Genomic DNA, 9,439 nt, shown 5'->3' with positions numbered 1-9,439 from the left:
CACCCCTATGAGGACCTTGGCTCTGTTTTTATGAGGACACCACAGGAAAAGTCTTGCCCAACATCTTTCTGCAATGCTGTAAGAAGCAATGAAATCATTCTACTTAGCTCCCAGCAAATGCATGGAGCCTGTGATTCCTTCTTGATTTAGAAATGCAGTCATCTCTTTACCCGTGGTAGAGGGGCAGGTTAAATGCAGACAGACTGTAAGAGGTAGCTCTCCTTCACTGTTTTCATCCTGTGGACAGGGGAGTGCTTTCTCCAGTGTTGGGAATGGAAAGAGCAGACACCCTGACATACACCTGAACTTCTGGCACTGCTCTCAAGCTCCTGGGCAGCAAGGAGTCCAGCTGGCTTCTGAAACACAGCTCTCTGGAGGTTTTCTGGTATGTCCTGTCAGCCTGGTGGGATTATCCTGTGTGTGATGCTTTGCTTTTTGGTTGGTATGAGGTCTTGGGGTGGAGGGGACATTGTAAGGTCCATACTGCAAGAATTTTCTGTGTGACAGTGAGCGCAGCTTTGTGCAGTTGAGAACGGAAGGGTTAATCGTCCACATGATACACTTGTAAAGGGAAGAAAGAAACCCCAGCGGGGAGGTTTGTACTGAGATTAGCAGTGTTGATGACTGTGAATCTGCAGTGGTTTTGCAAACAGATCTCTGTCAGCTCAGGGCGATATTTCTGCTACAAGGTTGTCCTCCCCCGTTCACAGGAGAGACAAAGTGCAGTCCCTGCTCCGGGATCTCCAAAGGCTCTTTTAAATCAGAAGGCAGTAAATCCGTCTATTTCATTTTTACAAAAATAAATGACACTTCTGTCCAAATAAATGCCAGATCAAGTGATCTTATTGCTTTTTTTTTGCTTAAATAAGGCAAAAGGAACAAGGCTTCTCTTTCACAGTGTGAGATGCCCGCTCATTGCTCTTCGTGCTCATTCTTGTTTTCCTACTTGTTTTTCTACCTCCTGAGTTCACAACCTCTCACTTACATCCTCTTCTCTTCCAGGCAATCACTTCCTTGCCTGTGGAAGAACTGCTGAACACAGACTGCAAAGAGCCTTCTTTGCTGAATGTGCTATGAAATCAAGTCCTACTGGAAGCTGGAGGTTAGCATAGGTACCCAAAGATATGGGGGGGTGTGTGTGATGTGTTAAAATATTTAAGCAGTCAGGATTGCTTTTACAACCCTATGACTGCCCCTTACCTAGTAGGAAGTATTTGTTAATCATTGGCATTAAAAACTAAAATCTGTGAAATCCAGCACATGCCCTCTTTGTAGGAAGATCATAATGAAATTTTTAGCCAGTTTGACACATACTTATTGAGCAAGAGTCTATCTAGAAAAACAAGCATATCGCAGACTAAGGGCTTTCTTATAACTCGTTTTGCAATATATTTCATTTATGTTCTCCAGGATGACATTCACTTCAGTGTTTCTCCTTCACTTATTTTGCAGTTGCTGGTTTTGTTCTGAGTTTTGTTTTTAAGGAAGCATGAAAAAACAAAATCAGAAGACATGTACATGTGCTATCAACACTAGATCAATTTCTTCTTTACTGGTCATCTATAGTTTTGCTGGCTATTAGCTTACAGTTGAGGCTTTGGGGTGGTGCCTGTGCAGAGACCTCGCTACATCTGGGGAGGGTAGAACCACAGAATCAAGGTCTAACTGGTATCATGAGGCACAAAGTAAAGAAAAACAGGAAATTCCATAAGGGCAGAACAAGACCAGCATTTTTTTTTAGACATAGCCCTCAAAGAAGTTTGAAGAGTGATTATTAATATCTTGACAGAATCTGGAGGCTCGAGGCAAACTGATATGCCTGGATACCTCATTACCTAAACAGACACTTGGGACAGCTAACAGGTGGGAAAAGAAAGGAAAAAGGCATAACTTAGGGTTCTGACAGATCTCACTGGTGTTAATGTTGCTATCTCAGCTAGCTGGCAGGACAGATGTGTGTGATACACACGTCCAACCCACACACAGTACAGACTTGCTAGACTACAGGCTGGCATATGAGCTCAGGCTGAGACTGGAGGGGCAGGGGTGGTAACCCACGGCATAAAGTTTGCCACAGGCATCTGGGAAAGTGGCTATAGGTCCATGCTCATGAGCACGAACCATAGTGCTCTGATAATCCAACTGTATATTAAAAATTGCAATTTCTCATCCTTTGGGAATAGCTTAAAGCTTCCAGACAGATGTGAACCCAAGCATGTTTTCATGTATTTAATGTTCAGTATAACTCTCTTTCTCAAGAAGGGGGTGCATTGCTCTGCTATGCTATGCATTTTTCTCCCTGAAATATTATGTAGCACTAAAATACCAAAGTGATACTGAATGATACTTGATATCTGAATTCCTGAGTTTTCCTGGCACATTACTGAGCAGCCCTTGAGAAGCACACTGATATTTATGAGAGCAGAGAATTCCCTCTGGCTCCAGCTGAAGAGATATTCTCCCTACCTGACCTGGCTTGAGCACTGCTGTTGCTCCCTCCCTTGCAAGGAAAGCCTGGCACATGAAACACAAAAACAGAGCACAGTGCCAAGTACTGTTCCCAAACCTCAGCCAAAGCAGAGTGCATGGGGTTTAAAATACCATCCTCTGTTCATGCAGAGAGCTGCTGCTGAAAGGGACTAAGCAGCAATTAATCCAGTGACACCCACTTATTTTGTGTTCTTGGCTGGCAAGAAGCAGCTGTAGTACCCACCAGCCTGACTGGACAAAGTCTATTAGGTTAACATGATGTTAACATTCACTTTCTGTGTGGGTGGAAGCACAGGGGCTTGGAATCACTCATTAACAGAGAGTAAAAGATCTCACTATAAGGACTAAGCTTGAAAGCTTTTTCTTTTTTCTTTTTGCATGCAGAAAAAAATAATTCTGAAGTAATCTTAATTTTGAGAACTACTGAATTGATTTTGTGCAATGTTGCAAAATGGTTTTCACTCAGACTGAATTTTGGCAGGATGTTTGATAGAATACAAACTTAGAAATGAAGCGTATAAAGAAGAATCTGGGCTATTTATATTAGAATAGCTGAACTCTTTCGAGTAGTACATGAAAGCACATAATTAACCTCTTTCCTGAATTGTTATTTCTCTTCCTAGAGATTCCCCTTCATGAAGGTCAACAGTGGATGATTGTTTTGATAGTGTGTTTTTTTATTTATTTTATAGATAAAAATAGTGCTGTAAAGTAAAACTCCCTTGGTCTGGATGTTCCTATGCTTTTTACATTCACCAGTACAGAAAGAATATGAAACCCCAATACACTGAGGTTTTGCATTCCTATTGCTCAAAGCAGAAGCAAAAGACAACATGGGAATTGGTGCAAATAATTAGGTGTGAAGTTTCCTGTTGCTGCCCTGCTTACTACCATCTCATTTGGGAGGAGTCGGAGGGCTGTGTGGTTGTACAGTTCATGGATCTTGCTGATAAAGTCTCAGTGTCCTGTTTGCTACTGGATCTTTGTCTCATGGATCTGGAATCAGATCACAGTTATGGGTCTTGCTAACTTTTAGAGTACTAAGAACATGGTGCCAGGATAAAACTGGGAAAGATTGTTTTCAGTTAAAATATGTTTCATGGAATCATAAAATGGCCTGGATTGGAAGAGACCTTCAATATAATCTAGTTCCAACCCCCCTTCTGTGGACAGGGACATCTTTCACTGGACCAGGTTGCTCAGAGCTCTATCCAGTCTACCCTTGAACACTTCCAGGGGTGTGGCATCCACAACTTCTCTGGGCAACTGGTTCCAGTGCCTCACCACCCTCATAGTGAAATTTTTTTCCTAATATCTAATCTAATCCTACTTTCTTTCAGTTTGAATCCATTCCTCCTTTTTGTGTCACTACATGCTTGTGTGAAAAGTCCCTCTCCATCTTTCTTGTGGGTTCTCTTCAGGTACTGGCAAGCCACAACTAGGTCACCCTGGAGCTTTCTCTTTTTCAGGCTGAACAGCCCCGATTCTGTCAGCTTTTCCTCATAGAAGAGGTGCTCTATCCCACTAATAATCTTGATGGCCCTCCTCTGGACTCATTCCAACTGGTCTATGTCCATCCTATGCTGGGGACATAATTGGTTTTATTTCAAAAAATTAAAATGAACATATGTTTTTCTAAAGAATGAGCTGCCAGCCAAGGCATTAATGACAAAATGATCTAGTTTTCAGATAAAATGTGCAGTGATGAAGCACAGAGACAGTCATTTATGTTTTGAAAAACAAGTTGGAGTAACAACCTCAGGGGATTTCATCTTCTTTTGAAGTGCTCATGCAATTCTCATTCACAGTAGTGAGAACTACGCACACCCGGCACGTGTTTAGCAGAGCACAGCTTCCATGGCAACTTCATATGTAGTGAAGTCACCTAATTTGGATGGTTGGAGGAAGTGCGTGTGGGAGTCTGGCTAAGCCACAAAATCCACATATGACTTTGTACCACTTTATATAAACATGCAAGTTCACCATCTGGGGAGCTGGGCACTGCTTTAACATTTTGATTCATCAAGGGGAAAACTAGACATGTTCTTGTAGATGGTCCCAAACAGGGAAAAATGGTAGAGGAATGTGATCTCCACCTGTTACTTGAGAGCCAAAATCTTCCTCAAAGATGTATATTTATCAAAAGCATAGTGATGTGGCTGCAGCCCAATCCATTACCTTCCCCTCCCAGAGACAATACCCAGCATTTATTGTGAGAGTTAAAGGGCCAAGCTGCACAAATTCACAGCATTTCCACTAGCCAGCTCTGTTCAATACTGTTCATAGATTTTCCTGACCTGTTGCCTATTGTTTTTCAAGCAGCATCCATCTGTTTTCTGACTGTGATAGCGTAAAAGATAATGAAATTTATTCATTCACTAGTGCTTCATGCATATATACAAGCCTAACTGCAAATAAAATGTTTCTTGGAACCCAACAACTGGTTTCATATGCTAATGATCATTGTGGTATAATAATAGAAACCAGAGAAAGCAACAAGGGGTAAGCTTTAAGTAGTAAATACAGAGCAGAACTTTATGAAAGTAGCTTTGCAAAATGAAGGTTTAGTAATGAACTGGGAAAAGAGGAAAGGCAACTGTAACCAGAGAGCAAACATAATAAATAGGCTAGTATTTCTTTTTCAGATAGTTTCGTAGATTTTGTCAAAAAAAAAAAGTGACGCATGCTTCATACAAACTCTTCATTTATGATTAAAAGATCTAATTACATAAACTCTTCCTCCTCAAGTTAAATGACTTCAAAATAGGCAAAGACACTAAGCTAACTAGCAGCCAGGTTTCAGAAAAGTTCTCTGAGCTTCTGAGCCGGGCATTCAAACCACAGCTTAATGCCTTGTGACTGACTTAAGGAGGATGATTAACTGTTGATTCACGCTTCTGGGATCAGCAGTCAGCAACCACTTCCTCTGGAACAGTGCTGTTCACTGTGCAGTGCAGTTCACTGCCTTCGAGCAGAAAGTGTCTCTTACATGATTTCACAGAAATATTGCAAGTGCTTTCTACTGCCTCTTGCACTGGTTTAGCTCATACACTCAGACTGAAGAGTTTCTTTCTTATGCTTATCACAAGACACAAAACTTGTGTAACACTGCTGGCAGCTGTTTGTGTGTTTGCTCTAGGGAATTTGCTGCCTTTGATTTTGATGAACATCCATTAGCTAACTGGGGAGACAATATTTATACTTTTTTTTTTGCCAGTGTATTACTAACAACGTGATAAATGCCAATTATGTGCTTAAATTAGGTATGTAGGTTTGTTGAATAAAGTGTCATAAGAAGGTTAAAAATTCACTGTAGTACAGGACAAGTAAAAGAACTTATGAAAAATGAGGGAATAACCAAATCTGAAGGAACCAAGAGCCATGACCCAAGAAGTAAGAACAGGAGGATATTATAAATCAAACTAAAAAACCAAAGAACAACTTTGCTTGAACTTCTTGCTCATTAGCTCAGTAAAATACCCAGTGATAGGCTGATTGCCCCTTACTTACGTAAGCTCCTTCCTCTTAGACCGTGCATAGTAAAATCATTGTCCACAATATCTCTATGTTTAAACTGAGACAAGAGAACAAAAAAGCCAATGACTGTAGCTTTAGGTTATTATATATACAGGAGATGCTGAAGGTGTGTTACCTTTGTGTATTGATCACCTAGCACCCATCTTTGCACAGATATTAAATAAACTCAATTATCTCAACTCTGTGTGTGGTTTGTCATCTTGCACAGTGTGTGAAAGAACCCATATTTGGGAATACAGGTTTGTAAAGTACATTCCTATCCTTCGTCAGTGGCAAAGAAACCATCAGACAGGAAATCAGATCCTAGAATTCAGAGATCGTTACTGAGCGTATTCAACATGTGACCAACTTGAGTGACTAAATGAAACTGTCTGTACTGCTTAATCAATCATGTATTACTAACTCATCTTCACACTGTTTGGATTCATCTTTCTCTGTAGCAGATGTTTCACAGGGGCAGCTAGTTGGAATTGTCCAAAGGAAACTCAGAAGGAGAGAGAGTTAACCAGCAGTACAAACCATATAGATCCAGTGCTTCAGCTTCCTTTTTTACACTCATTGTTTAGCTTTATGGATCTACTCTTAGGTGTTTAAAGATGAGTGTGGTGGATGCAGGGCTCATTATCCTCTGGGACTATGTCTTTGTTTATCTAGGTGCAGTGTTTGAAATTGTTCCATCAAGGAGCTTTTTGCTTATCACTGAGTTCTACAAATGGTGCTAATAAATATTTCTACCCATCAGAGCTATTCCAAGGGTTATTGCAAGGGGATTTCTAGGGTATGTCTTTCTAATGTCCTAAGTACAGTACTAGTTACTCAAGACAAGGGAATAAGAGGCCAAAGGCTCTTTAACAGCCTGTGTGGACAATGTAGAGGTGATACAGCGAATGTGTTGCCAAACCACGAACAGCATAGATCACTCCTAAAGATCTGATTTCATGGCTATTGATCCTATTACCACTGGACCAGTCAGGAAAACATTTTGCACAGTCATACTTCTGCTGAGTCAACCTGAAAGCTCGTTTGGATGATTTTAAATTTTTTTTTAATAATTCAGTCTGTGGAAGACATATGGTAACACCATGATTTTAGTCATGTGGTGGAAAGAAACCACTCATAACCTACTGATACAAAATTAGTCTAGCAGTATTTTATGAGGAAATGTAAATCAAAACAGTTTAATCACTTTGAAAACTAGGCTGTGCTGGTTATCTGATGGTAGGCATCTTAGAGCTGTCTTCACATGACCGCAATTCAGAGGAGGAGGAACAGAGAAGTGACACACAGTGAAAGAACAAGAGAAGTCCTAATCAGAGGTTTTAAGGTCAGGTTTTAAGTGATCTTATTGTTTGCTCATGTTTCTTTTTTTGCCAGTTTCCATCACGTGTCTTTTTCAGCTCTAAATCTTGCTCTAAAAAGGACAAAGTGTAGATGAAATCTAATCTTCTGATGTCAGACAGCTTCATGACTTTGCATCAGACCTTGTCTTGTTTCTGAAGATTATCGTACCTTTGATTCTCCCCAGAGGCCCAGTAAGCCCTCTTCTTGTTGTTGACTTTTAAAAATAGTTCTCCCCACTTGCTTCATTTATCTTTAGTCCAGTGCCTTGAAGTTGGTAATATTTAATAGATGCATTTCAAGCCTTGCACATTCAGAACTAAAAAACCCAACCAACCCAAACCAAAGAAAAAGTCACTGCAAATTAAACTCCATCACTCTCAAGACAGCATCAACAAAAAATTATTTATAAAGTAAACATTCTTTTTGTGTTAACAGTGTAAAACATATCATTAAAAAATAGTTGCAAAGTGTATTGACCTGTTTTTTCTCAACACTTCAGGTACAGGTGATTCAGAGTTCAATTTAGCATGAAAAGAGTTTGCAGTTCTTGCTGAATTTCAGTTCACTCAGCCAGAATAGTATCTATCTATTGATGAGATAGTCTCACCTAGTATTTGTAGCAGAGGATACCAGATGAAACTAGAAGAGGGTACCAGATGAGAATGCTCTTAGCAGAACCTCACCCTGCACAAACCATATCTTCCTGTTCATTTTGGGATTGTGGAATGGCCAGATCAAGGAAACAACTAATGGTTGTGATCCACAGGAACTCGTGGATCTGTTCCTGTCTCTCCTCCAAATTTTGCCTGTCATTGCTTCAGATTCACAGCTGTGAGAGAAGGGAATAATCATCTTTTGTAATGCTCTGAAGCTGTGTGTCAGAAATTAATTAATTTAAAAGTAGTATGCTTGGATCCAAAAATCTTTTGTTTAAAGTATGAAATTTTTATTCTTTTCAAATAAAAACCTTTAAAATGAACTGGAAATGGACCAGTATATGGGCATATATGTCTATAGGAAATACTCATCCACAAATCCCGAGTAGGAATTTTTATGTCATGTTTTGCAAGGAGAAGTACATATTTACCTTCCAGTTCTGTGTGTTTTGCATTCATATATTGTGGCCCAAAGATAAGTGTTGCTCATATTTGCCTAACTGTCCTAAAGACAGATGCACAGACACTACCATAAAGAAAAACCCCAACCAACACCTTCAATCCCAAAACCTTTTTGTTTATCTGTGCTGAAAGACATGGAGAATAGGAAAGTTCCTGTTTCAGGTTCTTTCTCACGCAAGTTTGAACTGGACTTATTTTGCTTTTGGCTATACATCTCATCTCTGATTTTGTTCAGTTTACAGGTTGAACGTGTTGGTTTATTGTCTGATAGATCTTGCAGTGCCAAAGAAAAGAGGCCCTTTTGCTCGAATGTGAAAACTGTGTCATAATAAACATTGGGAGATTAATTGTGTTTTAGGCAGAGTTTGCAAATGCTTTACTTGGGAAACTGGATGACTTGGAATTTCATTTGAAGGCTCTTCCAAAATGCTGGACTGGAAAAGAGAGAAAATTCTGTGACTTTTGGTATAAGAAACTTGATTGAAAATACTTTTTGCCTTTATATTGTATTCCTTCATCTGGCCTGCATTTATGCATTTCTTTTGTCACTCAGAAGTACAGTTGTATAGAGTTTATCATAGCAATGGAAGGAAAAACTCTTCATGAGGCATTTTTTATCCAGAATGGCTATCATATTGTTACTGGGATTAATTTCAGTGGAATAATTTTGTTCTTGAAATGCAATTCCTCTCTTTAAATCAAGTATTATGAGGGTTCCACTATGGATGCAGCACAAGTGCTTAAGATTCAGACCTATTATTCCTGCAAAGCAAAGAATTTGAGAAAGATTTTTGGAGGATCTTTCAAACTTGGAACAGTAATCAAATCTATACCATAGAATCATTTAACCTGAAAAACTGGTGAACGAAAAATTATCTCTAATTAATATGTGCAAGGATGAAGATGAATAATCAGTCCTGAATACACTTAGGACTGAATTCATTGCACCTGAG

The 9,439-nt window shown here is 39.6% G+C and overlaps 1 long non-coding RNA gene across 1 annotated transcript; it reads left to right on the top strand.

Moving 5' to 3' along the window:
- Positions 1 to 287: 287 nt before the first annotated feature.
- LOC113964905 lies at positions 288 to 8,789 on the top strand. The gene is made up of 4 exons (XR_003533337.1): positions 288 to 385; positions 1,003 to 1,112; positions 7,488 to 7,559; positions 8,729 to 8,789. It is a non-coding gene; the product is annotated as an uncharacterized LOC113964905 (long non-coding RNA).
- The last annotated feature ends 650 nt before the right edge of the window (positions 8,790 to 9,439 follow it).

Source organism: Neopelma chrysocephalum, unplaced genomic scaffold, assembly GCF_003984885.1.
Source record: "Neopelma chrysocephalum unplaced genomic scaffold, ASM398488v2 Primary Assembly neopelma1_43, whole genome shotgun sequence".
Classification (NCBI taxonomy): domain Eukaryota; kingdom Metazoa; phylum Chordata; class Aves; order Passeriformes; family Pipridae; genus Neopelma; species Neopelma chrysocephalum.
Note: the sequence above shows the minus strand (reverse complement) of the source record. Positions and strands in the feature narration are given on the sequence as shown.